Here is an 18,622-nt window from a genome sequence, read left to right on the forward strand (position 1 = left end):
ACAGTGTACATCAATATACATTGTAAATAGAAATGTGAATATTAATATGAAAAAATATTTAAAAAAATATTTAAATATTTTTTAAAGTAATTTTTTTTTTGTGTTGTGTTGTGTTTTGTTTTGTTTTGTCTTTTATCCTATTAGGCTAGAGGCAGAAGTTTTTTTCCCTCTTCCCGGTTGTTTTGGGGCATTTATTTCAGAGCAGTTTTCGGCGGGGGTCGCCCCTGTTCTTTTTTGCCGCCTTCGCTGCCCGCAGCCCCGAGGCGCGCTGCGCCCCCGGCTGGGGCGGGCGGCAGTGCTGCCGCCTTGTGGGCAGAGCGTGGTACTGCAGCCGTGCAGCGAGAGGCGGCCAGCTTGGGAGTGGCGCGTGGGCGATGTCGCGGAGTTTTGGTTGACCTTCTCAGCATGGCGGCGAAAAGGGCGGGGAAGTGGAGGACCGGGTGGGTGTTTAACTGCACTGCCTGCACGGAATACCGACGTCATGGCGGCCCCGAGGGATTTTTCTGTGGCGTTTCATGTGTACCCGACACATGCTGTGGGCTCAGCGGCGCCGCGGGCGGGCGTATTTTGGCGGGTTTGTGAGAGGCATCTGGGTAAACGCCTCGCTGTGCCGGGGTCCTCTCACGTCGGCTTTCCCGCCCTGAGGGAGCCGAGCCGGACCGAAGAGTTCCGAAGAGTCGAGTGTGGCCGGAAAGAGCCGAGTTTCCCCGAAGAGCCGAGTGTGGCCGGAAAGAGCCGACTTGAACCGAAGAGCCCAGTGCGGCCGAAAACAGCCGAGTTTACACCAAGAGCCGATGGTAGCCGACTGCAACCGATAGCCGAGTGTAGCCGACTAGAGCCGCATTTAGACAATGTGCCGAATACGACCGAGTTTAGCCGAAGAGCCGAACTGAAACGAGTTTAGACCAAGAGCCGAACCAAGCCGAATTCAGCCGAGTTTCATTAAACAGAACCGAACGACGCCGCAGCGCTCTGCATGCAGTGCGCCTGTGCAGACGGCAGGGGGCGCTGTGCCTGCAGTGCGCCTGTGCGGACGGCAGGGGGCGCTGTGCCTGCAGTGCGCCGGTGCACACGGCAGGGGGCGCTGTATAAAGTATAAAATATCAACTATCTATAAGAAGGAATAAAAACTCTCTGTCAAGTGCAGCTGTAGAAAATTTCAGGCTCCCAGGGAATAAATAGTTTTCTTTAAATCATTTTCGTTTGGAGTATTTTTTACTCCCAGGTTGCCTGAAAGTTACTACTGCTGCTTTTTTATTCTAAAGCTAAAAAGGAAAACCAAGATTAGAAATGCAGGGAAAGAAAGAAAGAAAAAGAAAAAAAAAATAAGGAAAGGAAATGAAAGGAAAAAAGAAGGAAGGACAGGAAGGAAGGGAGGAACGAAGGAAGGAAGACAGACAAAAAAACCCAAAAACCAGGAGGGCAAGGAGAAACCTAGGGGGAAAAAAAAAAAAAGAAAAAGAAAAAAAAAAAAAAAAAAAAAAAAAAAAAAAAACAACAAAAAAAACAAACAAACAAAAAAAAAAATAAACGAAGATGGGCAAGAAAAATCCCTGAAAACAGACCAGAGAAAAACCCCAAGATGGGCAAGAAAAAAAATCGCAACAAAAAACCAAGATGGGGAAGAAAAAATCCAGAAAAGAAAAACCCAGGGAAAAAAAAAAAAAAAAAAAAAACCTGAAAAAAAAACCCAAGGGGGGCAAGGAAAAACCAGGAAAAACACCAAGATGGGCAAGAAGAAATGAAGAAAAAACCCCAAGAAGTGCCAGAAAAAAATCAAGGAAAAAGGGAGTAAAAGACCCAAGAAACAAGGCAAGAAAGAGAGGCAATAAAGGCCACCAAAAATTCAAGAAAAAACCCAAGACATGCCAGAAAAAGGTACGAAAATGGTTCTGCCAGGTGCGATCAAGGTGAGCGGGTTCAGTTTCAGGTCCAGGAGATGAACAAGTGTCAGATTAGTTTGGAGCACTGCTGTGCAATGCAGCTGTCACAGGATTTATGTTTAAATATAGTTTAAATAAATTGGGGATTGTTTGGCTTTTATTGGGGTATGGGCTGGAGATTTCATAAAAAATATAAAACTAGAAATCCAAATATATCATATATATGTCGATATCAATAAATATTTAATACATATAAATATAAGTAAAAGAAATCTATTGTGTCAAAAGAATATATCTATTATTATATAAAAAGGTATTCTCTGCAATATATATAATATCTATAAATATAACAAATGAAAATTACAAATATAGATGTGAATAGAATTATGACAAACAAAATTATTTTTAAACTTTTAAATGTGTTTTAAAGAAAGGGGTGTCTTTGCTTTTTATTTCGTTAGAGGCAGGGGTTTTACTTTAAATAATATAAGTACTTTAGAAATGTAAATTGACAGACAGAAATATATAATAAATATACAGAGATATAAAGATATAATACCAAACTATGAATAGAAATCTATGTAAGTAACATGAAGAGATGCAATATATAATACAATTTTTATTATACAGTAATTTAAATTCTAAATATAAATGCGAATATAATTGTGAAAAATATATGATGGGGGTTCGGAGCAGCCCAGGTGTGAGCTGTAATGATGATGGGGGCTCGGAGCAGCCCAGGTGTGAGCTGCGAGGATGATGGGGGCTCGGAGCAGCCCAGGTGTGAGCTGTGACGATGATGGGGGCTCGGAGCAGCCCAGGTGTGAGTGTGAGGATGATGGGGGCTCGGAGCAGCCCAGGTGTGAGTGTGAGGATGATGGGGGCTCGGAGCAGCCCAGGTGTGAGTGTGAGGATGATGAGGGGCCGGCTCCTGCCGGGGCGAGGCTGTTTTAGGGGGAGGCTTTGCCTCAGCTCCCTTTTGCATGGAGCTGCTGAGTGGAGGAGTTTATGGGGCACTCCCGGCGCTGTCTCATGGAAGGACTGCGGGAGCTTCCCACAGGGTTGGGAGAACGCCTGGATCCGTGCTTGGGTACGTGGAGCATCGCTTAAAGGAGGCGCCGAGGGACAAATCTTTGTGCCGGGGAGCAGCGGCCGAACAGGTGAGCCCGTGTGGGTTCGGAGCGGGGACTTTTCTCCTTCCCCTTTGCAATTTCATCTTGCCAGTCCCTCCCCGGGTCCCCAGGAACAAAAGTGGAGCTTGTGAGGACAAAAGGAATTAAGGAGAAGGAAGCAGCTCCTCTTCTTTTATTGTCTGCGTTTGACCTGAGGGGATCCCTCTTCACTTGTGGTTTTAAGGGTGTTGATCGCAGGAAAAGCTGCCTTTTCCAGGCTGTTAGGGGTGTCCAGGAGGTGACAGGGAATCCCTGAGTTCTATTCTAAGGGGAATGGGAAAAGTATTCTTGTGGTATTATGGGTTTGATTTGAAGGCAGCCACCCCATCTTCACCACCCTCGGGTTTAAATGGAGGGGGCAGCCCTGGTGTCCCTCCTTTTGAGGGGTTTGAATGGAGGTCGAAATCGCCCTTTCCCATCAGTCAAAGGCTTTCATTTGGGGAGCGCCCCTTCTTTTCTGCTCTCCTTGGGGGTGAAATTGGAGGGGAGAACGCATTTCTTTGCCCTTGTTGAAGTGAGGTGCGCCCCGTCTGCGGTTTCGGGGCTGGCTTGCGGAAAACCGCAGCTGCGGCAGCGTTTGCAGGGCTGCAATGGGGCTGTGCCGCTGCATTGGAGGGCGCTGCCCGTGCCCGCGGCCCGGCGCGGAACGTTCCCGCTCGGGAGCGCTGCTGGCACGGCCCGGGCAGCTGCCGGGGCGCACGGGGGATTCGGCGCGGCCGGGCCGGCCGAGGGCGGCAGTGGCGGAGCCGCGCCGGTGCGAGCCGTGCGGAGCCGAGCGGAGCCGGGCCGGGCCGGCCAAGGGCGGCAGAGGCGGCGCGGGCGCTGCTGCGCCGGCCCGGGCGGTGCCGGCCGCTCCGTCCGCTCCGGGCGCGGGGCTCGGGCGCCGCCGGTAGCCCCGGGCCCGGTGCCGGCCCCGCCGGGCAGGGGCAGCGGGCGGGGCTCCCCGGGACGGCGCCGGCCCCGCGCGCCGGAGCGGCCGCCGCAGGAGCCGCTTTCCTGCCGGGAGCCGCGCTCCGTCCGGGGCCGGCAGCGAGCGCAGGGTTCGGCCGCTCCAAGTTCGGCGGTGCCGTGGCTCGGAGGCGCTTTGGAGGCGTTGATTGCATCGCTGGGTTCGGTTTGCAGCGGGTGTCCGCTAAGGGGTACGGTGTTCTTCCTGAGCGGCACGGTTCTCGGTGCCGGTAGGGATGATAATGGTTTGTTTTGGATTGAGTTTTGTAGTCGGATATATATTTTTTTGCCGGGGTATTATGTTTAGAAGGGCGCGCAATGTTTTTTACGGGTCGTAGCGCGAAGCAGCGGTTCGCATTTTAATTCTGTTGCGGTGGCTTTTATTAGCGTGAGTGTGTAGTGTTTGTTTTGGGCGGCTTGGGGAAGCGTCCTGTCGTTCATAGCAGCGGGTTTTTAATCTCGATAATTGCATGTGTGTTTATCGTCTTCCAGGGCTTTTATTTGTTTGGTTTGTTTGATTGTAGTGTATGTTTTATGGTTACGGGTAATTTGGGGGACATTGTTTATGGTTACGTTTGTCTTTAGTCTTTGTGTTTGTTTCTAGTTGGTATTTTTATTTTGATAGCTTGAGGCACTATGGGTTTATTCAGTTGGGAATAAGTTTTTTGTTGCAGATTTCAGTTTATCTGGTTTTTTTGGTATTATTCTTGTTGTTGGTTTCTTTATTTTCTTTTTTTGGTTGTTGTTGTTGCTGTTGTCTTTTAATGTATTTGAGTATTGTTTATCAGGGTTTATTTTGGGAACGTGGGTATTTATATGGTGGGTTTTTTAAGTATTTATTTATTTGAGTAGTTAATTTCTTAGTTTTTAGTGGTTGAGATGTTTTTCTATTTTGTTAATTAGTTCAGGTTTTAAAGTTATTTTTACAGAGGATTGCTTATTCTTTGAGTTAGTGTAGAGGTAGAATTTTGTTGGTTTTTTTTAGTAACGTCGTTCAGGGTGAGTGGCACTGGCTTGAGTTGAGTAGATTGGTTTGACTTTTTTTTAGTACTTTTTGTAATTTGCTGTGTGTGTTTCTAGAGGATTTTCTTTTATTTTGGTTCCATTTTTCTGTCGTGATGAGAATTGTTATTGAAAAGAGTGTTCTTTGTTTTTTCGCTGACACTTGTTTGGCTGTTGGAGGTATCTTGATGTTTTTGGAAGATATTGGTGGCAATTTGATGCTGTTTGTTCTGTCATTTCATTTAGGAATTGGATTTTAAATGTACAATTATGACTAATTATATTGAAACAAAACAAATAGATGTGTAGCAATGGGAATGAGCCAATTTTATTTTTATATATTCGGTCAATTTTTAAAATTTAACATGTAACATAAGTCATTATATGTTACAATAAGGCATTCTAATTTTAATAGAGTATTGGTATGTTTATAGATATATGAATAGAGAATATAAATGTAAATACAACCCAAACAAAAATACAAATATATAAATGTATTGCAACTATATGCAGCTATATAAAAAATTATTAATTAATTGTAAATGTAAAATAACATAAATTGATACAATATATAAGTAATACTGTATATATTTTATTAAAAATATTATAGGAAATGGATATAAAATAGATATAAATATGGATGTGATATATCTATCTATCTATACATATCTATCATTTGTTGTATATTATGATAAATATAAATATAAAAAATTTAGGTAGTTTAAAATAATGGATGGTTTTGTTTTTTGTTTGCCAAAGCAGGGGTTTTAGTGTAAAAATTACAAATACAAATAATATAAAGGTAGAAATATAAGTATAGAAATATATCATAAACACATTAAAGATTTATATAAAAATTAGAAATATAAGGAAAAATAAGTTGTAGCAGTAGATATGGTAAATAATAAAAAAAAAAATTCCCGTATATTTTTGAATAAGGTGCATATTAAATATAGTTATTAATATAATGCATCAATATAAACTATAAATATATGTAAAATATAACTATCTATAAGAAGGAATAAAAGCTCTGTGTCACGTGCAGCAGTAGAAACTTTCAGGCTCCCAGGGAATAAATAGTTTTCTTTAAATCATTTTCGTTTTGCAGATTTTTTTTTTAATCTCGGGTAGCCTGAAAGTTTCTACTGCTGCTTTTTTATTCTAAAGCTAGAAAGGAAAACCAAGATTAGAAATACAAGAAAGGGGAAGGGAAAGGAAAGGAAAGGGAAAGGGAAAAGGAAAAGGGAAGGGAAGTGGTGAAAAACAGAGTGAAAAAAGTAAAAAGAGTTGGAGGGAAAAAGAGAGGGCATTGGGGAGGAGCGGTGCTGCCTCAGGTCCTTCCCCGCCCGGGGGCGAAGGAGCCGTTTGATGCCCGGGAGGGACTGCAGCTGCCGGTGGCTCCCGGGGGACGGAGCGGTGGCTGCCAGCCCGAGACTCCAACTCCCGGCAGGCCGTGCTGCCGGCGCGGCGTGTGACGCAACGGCTATCGCGGCACATGAGTGGCTGCCAGCCCGAGACTCCAGCTCCCGGCAGGCCCTGCTGCTGGCGCGGCGTGTGACGCAACGGGCGACGCGGCCCGGCATTTTTCTCTAAATCGGCAGTAAATACAGCCGAGTAAAATTAGCTTGGTTTTCTTCCTTCTTTTGTAACTGAACTGTTTTTATTAAAAATCCTATTTGAATATGTGGAAAAAGTGGGGATGTCCTGTAGCATATCGTAGCTTTTCTTGTTTACAGGGTGCTCAGAAAGCATGCGTCCCTTAGAGTCCCACGGAAAGGTTCTCAGTGCGCTCTCTATCAAGGTATGTATTTAAAATTAAGTGATCCCTTTAGATATTTGCCTGTGTACCTTTTCCTGTAATTCAGAGCTTGCGTTCTGTGGGTTTTATGATAAACCTGTAAAACATGTAAAAATGGTTTTGCAAGTCTTAAACCTTGAAGGCAGCAATAAGTGGATTTAGAGCCTGTTCTTGACCAGACAAAGGGAAAAAGTGTGACTTTGATGCTGAACTTGTCATTTTTCATTTGACTTGTCTTGAATGATTTAGGAATAGAGAGAACTAGAAAAAGAGAGAAATAGAATTGATTATTGAGCACTCCTCAAATGCTCACCATGATGCAGTGTAGAGCCAAAGGGAAGGGTGATGGAAGAGAGCTCTGTGCTTTGGAAGGAGATAAATTTAAACCTGACCTCCTCACAGAGTCTCACTAACTTCTTTTGTTTTAAAATACAAAATACGATTAGGAAGTGTTGGAAGTTAGTGTTTTGGGAAAGAAACGGCAGTTCCACAGAACATTCCATTTCACAGAGGCTCTGGGAACGATTCATGTTGTAAGTGCTGTCACTGCAATCAGTTGGTGGTTCAGCCTTGAAACGTGCACTTGGCCTTCTATAAAGCACTGTTTTGTTTGCCTTTCAGTGCTATGAGTCTTGATAAATTGGAGAAGAGCCCAAGAGAAATTTTTCATCCCTTGATATAAAAGGTAGGAAGTGACTTTTTTTTGTTTGGTTCTTTTTCTTTATTATTTTCTGGAAATAAAAGCAATTAAGTATAGGTACTACTGGTTTGTTTCTTCCAGTAGCAGGTGATAATAATAGTAGTAGTACTAGTAAAAATCATAATAGAAATAATAATAATAGCAATGTAATACTGCGTAAACTGTCTTTATCCATTGGACTGGCCATTTCAAATCAAAACTTCTAAACACAAATCAAACCATCATCCTTGTAGAATCTTTCACAGCAGCGGGCTAAAGATCCTGGTTTTGTTGACAGGATTTATTGGTTCTGGAAGAACAAGAGGGAAGTACAAGCCTAACTTCTTCTAGCTCACAGACCCGTCCGGTGAACCCAGCTTTGTATTTTGATGGGCTTGTGATGACTTCGAAATCAATTGCTGATTACAGTTAAAAAAAATTAATGTTTTTTTGAACGTGACAGCAGAAATAACTTTATGCACCAACTTAATAATGATAGATCACCAGTTTAAGTTAAAAATTCATGCTATACTATCAAAATTTAAAGGTAAATTATTATGTATTAGGTGATGGTATAAAGTGTATGTTCTAATGTGTAATGCAAAGATACATACATACCTGAAAGTCCTGAGAGGAAACAAATTTTTATGTCTGCTGTTTGATTGTTTACTATACAATATTTGGTTTTATTTCCCAGGGATCGGTGAATTTTAACTTTGGAGTCCTCTGTGCTAAGGATGCTCAGCTTACCGATGATGAAATGTTCAGTAATGGTGAGTTTTTCACCTTCTCTTTAATTGCTATGCTGATCTGACTAAGAAAAGAAAAAACAAAAGCAAGAGAAAAAAAAAAGGATGGTTTATTATTTTTTACGCTGTTATGTTTGTTTCCTCAGTATTTGCTGCAGCTCTGCTTACCCAAGCTTTGGGTTCCTTCTGTCCCACTGGGAGTTGCCCAATTTGGTTGCATCTGGTGAAATTCACCCTGAGACCTTACAGAACCAGCTCCAACTACGTGAGAGCCATTTGCAGTTCTCTCCAGACACCTGGAGAATGGGCGACGTTTCTGAGGATCCAGCGAGCGTGCTTCTGTCAAAACTCAGTCTGTGAAATTTCTGGGGAAAACCCTTCTGTGTCCTGAAGGGTTCAAACTCTGGTGAGGATCCAGTTATCAGGTGCTCACCTGGATGGTTCCAGCTCCCAAAGGTAACACTTGTACTCTTGCCCTGTAGTTTACATCTATTGTATTTTTGTTATTTTGCAAGATTTTTTGTCTTTGCAAAATATTGTGCATTTCACTCTTTGGGCACTCTCAGATGGTTCTTTGGTGCAGCACCACCCCATGGGACACTTGGCTGCTGTCCTGAAGGGGATGGTCGCTAGAATTGTGAATCCTGGAGTGTTTATAAGTCTTCTGTCCCCAGGGAGGTGTCATGCTTTGTTTACTTTTGTTCTGTTGGTTAGGTGCTGCTTCTCGTTGCAAGTATGAATTTCAAACTGCCCTGTTCCTATTTTAACTGTTTTCCTGGTTCTCTCCGTCCGGCAGGGAAAGACTCTCGTATCCTTGTCGTCGGTCTCGGTGCTGTCCAAGAAGATACAGAGACTAAAATATCATAAGAAGCAAAATATGACTGCAGGGAAAAGAAGCTGGAGAGAACAGAAGGTGATATTGTTATCCTTACCCTGTATTAGAAACATCCGCTGTGCTTTGATGCTGGCAGCTGCCAGGGGCTTGTTAGCTCTTTGTAGGCAGGTGTAGGTGTTCACTTGTAGGTTTTTTCTCTGGACAAGGCAATTCAAACTTTGCTAAGCTGATATTTGCAGATTACTCTCTAGCACAGTCCAGCATGACATTTTTGAATGTTGTAAAAATACCATGTTACTTGGAAATGGCTAATGAAGAGAAGCTTTAGGGGAAAATAAGATTTCAGGGTTGGAAGATGTGAGAAGAATTGTGTGGGGATGTTAGACTGAAGTAAAGCACACTTGAAGCTGGACTGGCACGCTGGCAGGTCCCCTATTAAACAGTAGTGCTGAGATTAGCCTGGGGGTTGCCCATTGTTTCTGTAGAAATCAATGTTTCCTGGTCTTGAGAGGTAAGCTGCTTTGAAAAGCTGGAAGGTGCAGCATGCTGACAATCTCCGTGCTTTGGATTAAAAGTAGATTTCAGAAGGGTCCTAGGCTTTTGTCTTTGCCTAGAAGTCGATGTAATCCTATCGAGGAGTTTTTAGTTCTGTGTTGCCATGTCATCCATCAGAGCCCTGTTGTACTAATCTTCATACAAGTACAAAACAAAAAATCAGACCCTGTCCCAAGCACTTAGAGGCCAGAACACGATTTCCTCGGGCTGCCATTTGTGTGCCATCGGTACTCACCATGAATTGAGCCCTCTGGCTCTGACAGAGCCCCTGGATGCTGACGGAAGGGGGCTGGTCACAGACCCTGGAGGTGCCTGTCCCCCAGGGAGGGAGAGGACGAGGCAGTGTGGCCTGCAGGGAGGGTCTCGTCCCCAGAGAGCAGCCGGTGACTCCATGCCTGCCCGGGGCTGCGGGTGCCCCCTCGGGGTGGACGCCTGCCCTCAGGTTTCCCTCTGGGCACCCGGGGAGGGAACCAGGTCCATCCGTGTGGCAGCTGCAGGGCCTGCAGGCTCTGGGGCTCTGCAGCCGTGTGCCTTGTCACAGGGTGGCAGGGATGCGACACTGCCCGGCCACGCCGCTGGCCTCGGATCCTTGCTGCTTTGCTCCTGATCCCATATGGATGTACCAGCAGTCTTCTGTCTTTTCTTTGAAAGTGTCCTTGGGAGAGTTCAAAGAGAGGGTAATTAGATATGTCAAAGCCTACATATTTGACCTGTTGGCACTCAAGAGAAAAGACAAAAACCTGCTTTGCATCCTTGTGCCTGCAAGTCATTGTGCCCCAGGGAAGTGAGGGAAGGGCTGGCCGAGGTCACTGGCCGAGGCTCTGAGATGGAGGTGAGTTTGCATTCCAGTGTATTGGAACAGAGGCTCATCAGAAGTTTCCTCGGCTATCCAAGGCATAGAGCCCTGGAGCCGAGTGAGCCTGAGCAGCTGCATGCTTGCTGTGAGCTTTGGGGTGAGCGTGCATCACTGCAGGCCTGGGATGGATTGAAATGCGCTGAGGAAAGCACAGGGAGGGAGGGAGGGAAGGAAATGCTCTGTTAACATGTGCCAATTCTTCTGTCAGACTCATCACGGCGGGACAGCGTGAGGACTGAAAGTGTAAGAAGATGTGGAGGGAAACAGAGAATCTGACAGGAGCAGCGAACGCACGAGTGCAGGAATTTTGCTTTTTGCTTGGATATAAACTCAGGAGTTGAAAGGAATTTTGGAGTGAGAAGGGACATTTTAGAAGGAGAAGAAGAAAAAGAAGTTGTTGTTGTTGTTACAGTCCTGGCAAAAGCTTTTGTTCTAGCTAATAAAAGAAGTTAGTTTAAAAAACAAAAAGGAAAAAATGTAGTGGTTTTTTTTTCCTTCACTATGATATTCATTGGTGGTATATGGTGTGTTGTTTCATTTCTTGGTATTATTAACTCTGTGTAAATTGTTTTTTGAGTGAAGCTCACTTTCTGGATGGGTTGGTTTGTATTTGAGGCAGGATTAATTTCAGTAGGATTCTTTCATAGATTTCTGATGGGTATTACTGGGATTTTGGTTTTGTTTGTTGTATGTATAAACATACAGCTTTGGTAGGGCCAGCTGGGCTGCTGGAGTTTTGGGTGTGAATTTATTAGATGGCTTTTGTTAAATGCAGTTTTTCATTTTTGAAATGTTTTTCAATGTAGTGGTTTTAAGGTGGTTTTTAAGAATTCCTTGTATTGTTTTCTGTTGTTTGTAGTTGCTGTATGATAAGGGATGCAGTGTGACTTTTTGAACGCTATGGTTTTAGGGTTCCTAAGTTCTGATTTCTTTCTGGTTCGATAGTTTTTTTTATTTTTTGGGACAGGGGCGTTTATATGGTGGGTTTTTATAGGCAATACGTTTTTTAATTTGGGTAGTGATATTTTTTAGTATTTTAATGGTTTAGGTTTTTTATTTTCATGGTTTTAATTATTTTTTTAAATTTTTTCAAATAACTTTTATAGATGATAGGTTATTATTTATGCATTAACATAAAGGTAGAGCTTTGGGGACTTTTTTTAGTAATGTTTAGGGTCAGCTGTGCAGTTTTGAGTCTAGTGAGTTGGTTTGATTTAATTGTTAATGGGTGTTTGTTTTTATTAGCAGTTGTGTCATTTTTGAGTTGTTTTTGAGTTGTTTTTGAGTTTTTTGAGATATTGGTTTAGGAGGAAGTTTATGATGACAATGTGCGGAGGTTTTGGGCTACTTTATAGTGGGATTTAAAATTTATTTACAGTTAGGTTTATTTGAGTTTTTATTAGGGTTCAATGACGTTGTGGGATGTTTGTTCCATTAGTAACAGAAATAGGTTTTGTTTTGCTGTGCTGCGATGGGATGGGCGTGTGCTGCGTGCCGGTGCTGACAAAGGTACAGTATTGTTGTGGCTCTGGTGTGTCGGGCTAATGAACTTCTATGGTTTAATATAGAGATGAAAATAGAAATAAATATACATTTAAAAATAAATCTAAAATTAGAGCGGTAAACATAAATATAGATAACAGATACATACATAAAACTATAATACATGGTATATAATTGTAACATATTATCACATAGATAAATGATAGTCTATTATATTTATATATATACACACAAAGATAAATAAATATAGATTGTAAATATAAAAATATTTAAATAGAGTTAAAATAAATTGGGGGTGTTATTAGGTTATAGGCTGGGGTTTTTAAATAAATGACAGAAATAAAATATCAATTCAGATATACAAATATATATACAAATACAAATCTCTATAAATATTTAATTTAAATAAATATGAGTAAAAGAAATATACAATACAGAAAATATATATCTATTATTATATTAGAAGGTTCTCTCTAATATATATATATCTATGAATAGAATAAATAAAAATATCCATATAAATATCACTATAATTTTGAAAAATAAATTTACTTCCTGCATTTTAAATCTGGTTCAAATAAAGGGGTGTCCTTGGTTTTTATTTGGTTAGAGGCAGGAGTTTTATTTTAAATAATATAAGGAATATAGAAATGTGGATCTTAAGATAGGAATATATAATAAATATATAAAGAGAAATTGCTAAAGCATGAATATAAATTTATATATAAATATATGTAAGTAATATGAAGAGTTGTAGTATAGCATATAAATAACATTATACGAGAATATAAATATAAAAATATGTAAATATAGTTTAAAAGAAAGGGAATGTTTTGGCTTTTATTTAAGTAGAGGCAGGGGTTTTATTTTGAATATTATAAGTGTTAGAGAAGTAAAAATCTTGACGCAGAAATATTTAATCAATGTATAAAAATATGTATAAAAATATATAAATAACTACTCGCATCAGATGTATTATAGAATGTAAATTTATTCATAACTTGACATTGCTAAAGATAAATGTATAAGTAAGCAATAGACATTAACATACATTATTATAAATACAAATAGGAATATAAAAATCAGACATAAGGATAAAAGCTATTTAAATATTTTTTAAAAGAAAGGGTTTGGGTCTTTTTTATTATTGGGTTAGAGGCAGGGTTTTTATTTTAAATAATATGAATGTAGATATTGTTATATATTTCTAAATATTGAGATATAAAATCAAGATATAAATATATATATAAACACAAAATATAAGTAAATATAAATAATAGGAAGAGATGGAATGGAGAATACAAATAAGAGTATACATTAGTATACATTTTAAATGTAAAAGTGAATATGAACCTGGAAAATAGAATTTTAAAAAATATTTAAATACAGTTGAGAAGACTGAGGTTCTTTTTGGATTTAATGTGGGTAGAGGCAGGGGTTTTATTTTAAATAATGTGTTACAGATGTAAAAATCCTAACACAGAAAGATATAATAAATATATAAAGATATGAGTAAAAGTATATAAAAATATAAGTAATAGGAACACATGTAACATAGAATATAAATTTATAAATAAATCGCTAAATATAAATGCAAAATCGATCATACATCAGTAAACATTTTAAATATAAATTTGAAAAATATTTTTAAAAAAAATTTAAATACAGTTGAAATGAAAGGGGGTTTTATTTGCCATGTATGGGGTAGAGGCAGGGGTTTTATTTTGAGTACTGTGAGTGTTAGAGAAGTAAAAATCCTAACAGAAATATATACTTACTATGTAAAAATATGTATAAAAATATAAAAATAAATTTAAGTTTTAGGGATATATGCAATATGGAATAGAAATGTATTCATAAAAACAAATGTATAAATGGACAGTGTAGATCAATATACATTATTAAATAGAAATGTGAATATGAATATGAAAAAAAAAATTTATAAAATATTTAATTTTGTTTTTTAAAGAAATGGTTGGGGTTTTGTTTTGTTTTATCCTATTAGATTAGAGGCAGAAGTTTATTTTTCCTCTTCCCGGTTGTTTTGGGGCGTTTATTTCAGAGCAGTTTTCGGCGGGGGTCGCCCCTGTTCTTTTTTGCCGCCTTCGCTGCCGCAGCCCCGAGGCGCGCTGCGCCCCCGGCCGGGGCGGGCGGCAGTGCTGCCATCTCGTGGGCAGAGCGCGGTACTGCAGCCCTGCACCGAGAGGCCGCCACCTTGGGAGTGGCCGATGTCGCGGATGTCGCGGAGTTTTAAATGACCTTCTCAGCAGGGCGGCGAAAAGGGCGGGGAAGTGGAGGACCGGGTGGGTGTCACTGGACTGCCTGCATGGAATACCGACCCCGGCGCGGCCCCGGTGGTATTTTCTATGGCGTTTCAAGTGTACCCGACACATGCTGTGGTCTCAGCGGCGCCGCGGGCGGGCGTGTTTCGGCGGGTTTGTGAGAGGCATCTGGGTAAACGCCTCGCTGTGCCGGGGTCCTCTCACGGCCGCCTTCCCGTCCCGAGGGAGCCGAGCCGGGCCGAATTGTTCCGAAGAGCCGAAGAGCCGAGCGTGGCCGGACACAGCCGAGTTTCCCCGAAGACCGAGTGTGGCCGGACACAGCCGAGTTTCCCCGAAGAGCCCAGTGCAGCCGAAAATAGCCGACTTGAGACGAAGAGCCGAGTGTAGCCGAACACAGCCGACTTGAGACGAAGAACCGACTGTAGCCGAACACGGCCGACTTGAGACGAAGAGCCGAGTGTAGCCGAGTGTAACCGGTACCGAGTGTAGCCGACATTGGCCGCATTTAGGCAAAGAGCCGAATATGACCGACTTTAGCCCAACCGGGCCGAAGTTCTGCCGAAGAGCCGGAAAAGCCGAATTTAGACGAAAAGCCGAACCGAAACGATTTTAGACCTAAGCCGAACCAAGCCTAATTTAGCCGAGTTTATTTAAACAGAACCGAACGACGCCGCAGCGCTCTGCCTGCACAGCGCCGGTGCAGATGGCAGGGGGCGGTGTATAAAGTGAGTATAAAATATCAACTATATATAAGAAGGAATAAAAAGCTCTGTGTCATGTGCAGCAGTAGAAAATTTCAGGCTCCCAGGGAATAAATAGTTTTCTTTCAGTCATTATAGTTTTGGGATTTTTTTTACTCCCAGGTAGCCTGAAAGTTACTACTGCTGCTTTTTTATTCTAAAGCTAGAAAGGAAAACCAAGATTAGAAATACAAGAAAAAGAAAGGGAAAGGGAAAGGGAAAAAAAAGGGGGGGAAAAAAAAAGGAAAGGAAAGGAAAGAAAGCAGGAGAGCAGAAGGGAAGGGAAGGGAAGGGAAAGGGGTGAAAAACAGAGTTAAAAAAAGAAAAAGAGTTGGAGGGAAAAAGAGAGGGCATTCGGGAGGAGCGGTGCTGCCTCAGGTCCTTCCCTGCCCGGGGGCGAAGGATCCATTTGATGCCCGGGAAGGACTGCAACTCCCGGTGGCGGGGGACGGAGCCGTGGCTGTCAGCCCGAGACTCCAGCTCCCGGCAGGCCGTGCTGCCGGCGCGGCGTGTGACGCAACGGCTGACGCGGCACATGAGTGGCTGCCAGCCCGAGACTCCAACTCCCGGCAGGCCCTGCTGCTGGCGCGGCGTGTGACGCAACGGGCGACGCGGCCCGGCATTTTTCTCTAAATCGGCAGTAAATACAGCTGAGTAAAATTAACTTGGCTTTCTTCCTTCTTTTGTAACTGAACTGTTTTTATTAAAAATCCTATTTGAATATGTAGAAAAAGTGGGGATGTCCTGTAATAGATCGTAGCTTTTCTTGTTTACAGGGTGCTCAGAAAGCATGCGTCCCTTAGAGTCCCACGGAAAGGTTCTCAGTGCGCTCTCTATCAAGGTATGTATTTAAAATTAAGTGATCCCTTTAGATATTTGCCTGTGTACCTTTTCCTGTAATTCAGAGCTTGCGTTCTGTGGGTTTTATGATAAACCTGTAAAACATGTAAGAATGGTTTTGCAAGTCTGAATCGTTGAAGGCAGCAATAAGTGGATTTAGAGCCTGTTCTTGACCAGACAAAGGGAAAAAGTGTGACTCTGATGCTGAACTTGTCATTTTTCATTTGACTTGCCTTGAATTATTGAAGAAGAGAGAGAACTAGGAAAAGAGAGAAATAGAATTGATTATTGAGCCCACCTAAAAAGCTCACCATGATTCTGTGTAGAGCCAAAGTGAAGGATGATGGAACAGAGCTCTGTGCATTAGAAGGAAATAAACCTGACCTCCACACAGAGTCTTACTAATTTCTATTTTTAAAATGCAAAATAAGTTTAGGAAGTGTTGGAAGTTAGTGTTTTGGGAAAGAAATGGCAGTTCCACAGAACATTCCATTTAAGAGAGGCCCTTGGAAGGATTCATTTTGTAACTGCTGTCACTGCAATCAGTTGGTGGTTCAGCCTTGAAACGTGCACTTGACCTTCTATAAAGCACTGTTTTGTTTGCCTTTCAGTGCTATGAGTCTTGATAAATTGGAGAAGAGCCCAAGAGAAATTTTTCATCCCTTGATATAAAAGGTAGGAAGTGACTTTTTTTGGTTTGGTTCTTTTTCTTTATTATTTCCTGGAAATAAAAGTAATTAAGTATAGGTGCTACTGGTTTGTTTCTTCCAGTAGCAGGTGATAATAATAGTAGTAGTACTAGCAAAAATAATAATAGAAATAATAATAATAGTAATGTAATACTACTTAAACTGTCTTTATCCATTGGACTGGCCATTTCAAATCAAAACTTCTAAACACAAATCAAACCATCATCCTTGTAGAATCTTTCACAGCAGCGGGCTAAAGATCCTGGTTTTGTTGACAGGATTTATTGGTTCTGGAAGAACAAGAGGGAAGTACAAGCCTAACTTCTTCTAGCTCACAGACCCGTCCGGTGAACCTTGTGATGACTTCGAAATCAATTGCTGATTACAGTTAAAAAAAATTAATGTTTTTTTGAACGTGACAGCAGAAATAACTTTATGCACCAACTTAATAATGATAGATCACCAGTTTAAGTTAAAAATTCATGCTATACTATCAAAATTTAAAGGTAAATTATTATGTATTAGGTGATGGTATAAAGTGTATGTTCTAATGTGTAATACAAAGATACATACATACCTGAAAGTCCTGAGAGGAAACAAATTTTTATGTCTGCTGTTTGATTGTTTACTATACAATATTTGGTTTTATTTCCCAGGGATCGGTGAATTTTAACTTTGGAGTCCTCTGTGCTAAGGATGCTCAGCTTACCGATGATGAAATGTTCAGTAATGGTGAGTTTTTCACCTTCTCTTTAATTGCTATGCTGATCTGACTAAGAAAAGAAAAAACAAAAGCAAGAGAAAAAAAAAAGGATGGTTTATTATTTTTTACGCTGTTATGTTTGTTTCCTCAGTATTTGCTGCAGCTCTGCTTACCCAAGCTTTGGGTTCCTTCTGTCCCACTGGGAGTGGCCCAATTTGGTTGCATCTGGTGAAATTCACCCTGAGACCTTACAGAACCAGCTCCAACTACGTGAGAGCCATTTGCAGTTCTCTCCAGACACCTGGAGAATGGGCGACGTTTCTGAGGATCCGGCGAGCGTGCTTCTATCAAAACTCCGTCTGTGAAATTCCTGGGGAAAACCCTTCTGTGTCCTGAAGGGTTCAAACTCTGGTGAGGATCCAGTTATCAGGTGCTCACCTGGATGGTTCCAGCTCCCAAAGGTAACACTTGTACTCTTGCCCTGTAGTTTACATCTATTGTATGTTTGTTATTTTGCAAGATTTTTTGTCTTTGCAAAATATTGTGCATTTCACTCTTTGGGCACTCTCAGATGGTTCTTTGGTGCAGCACCACCCCATGGGACACTTGGCTGCTGTCCTGAAGGGGATGGTCGCTAGAATTGTAAATCCTGGAGTGTTTATAAGTCTTCTGTCCCCAGGGAGGTGTCGTGCTTTGTTTACTTTTGTTCTGTTAGTTAGGCGCTGCTTCTCGTTGCAAGTATGAATTTCAAACTGCCCTGTTCTTATTTTAACTGTTTTCCTGGTTCTCTCCCTATGGCAGGGAAAGACTCTCGTATCCTTGTCGTCGGTCTCGGTGCTGTCCAAGAAGATACAGAGACTAAAAAAATCATAAGAAGCAAAATATGACTGCAGGGAAAAGAAGCTGGCGAGAACAGAAGGTGATGTTGTTATCCTTACCCTGTATTAGAAACATCCGCTGTGCTTTGATGCTGGCAGCTGCCGGGGGCTTGTTAGCTCTTTGTAGGCAGGTGTAGGTGTTCACTTGTAGGTTTTTTCTCTGGACAAGTCAATTCAAACTTTGCTAAGCTTATATTTGCAGATTACTCTCTAGCACAGTCCAGCATGACATTTTTGAATGTTGTAAAAATACCATGTTACTTGGAAATGGCTAATGAAGAGAAGCTTTAGGGGAAAATAAGATTTTAGGGTTGGGAGATGTGAGAAGAATTGTGTGGGGATGTTAGACTGAAGTAAAGCACACTTGAAGCTGGACTGGCACGCTGGCAGGTCCCCTATTAAACAGTAGTGCTGAGATTAGCCTGGGGGTTGCCCATTGTTTCTGTAGAAATCAATGTTTCCTGGTCTTGAGAGGTAAGCTGCTTTGAAAAGCTGGAAGGTGCAGCATGC

At 41.6% G+C, this 18,622-nt stretch overlaps 2 long non-coding RNA genes across 2 annotated transcripts; both read left to right on the forward strand.

Moving 5' to 3' along the window:
- Nucleotides 1-6,736: 6,736 nt before the first annotated feature.
- LOC131080176 (uncharacterized) lies at nt 6,737-8,940 on the forward strand. Its single transcript, XR_009114144.1, has 4 exons — nt 6,737-6,806; nt 7,425-7,488; nt 8,180-8,255; nt 8,378-8,940. It is a non-coding gene; the product is annotated as an uncharacterized LOC131080176 (long non-coding RNA).
- A 6,722-nt stretch (nt 8,941-15,662) lies between these two features.
- On the forward strand, nt 15,663-17,709 carry LOC131080398 (uncharacterized). The gene is made up of 4 exons (XR_009114162.1): nt 15,663-15,843; nt 16,454-16,517; nt 17,188-17,263; nt 17,386-17,709. It is a non-coding gene; the product is annotated as an uncharacterized LOC131080398 (long non-coding RNA).
- Nucleotides 17,710-18,622: the final 913 nt, after the last annotated feature.

Source organism: Melospiza georgiana, chromosome 2, assembly GCF_028018845.1.
Source record: "Melospiza georgiana isolate bMelGeo1 chromosome 2, bMelGeo1.pri, whole genome shotgun sequence".
Taxonomy (NCBI): Eukaryota; Metazoa; Chordata; class Aves; order Passeriformes; family Passerellidae; genus Melospiza; species Melospiza georgiana.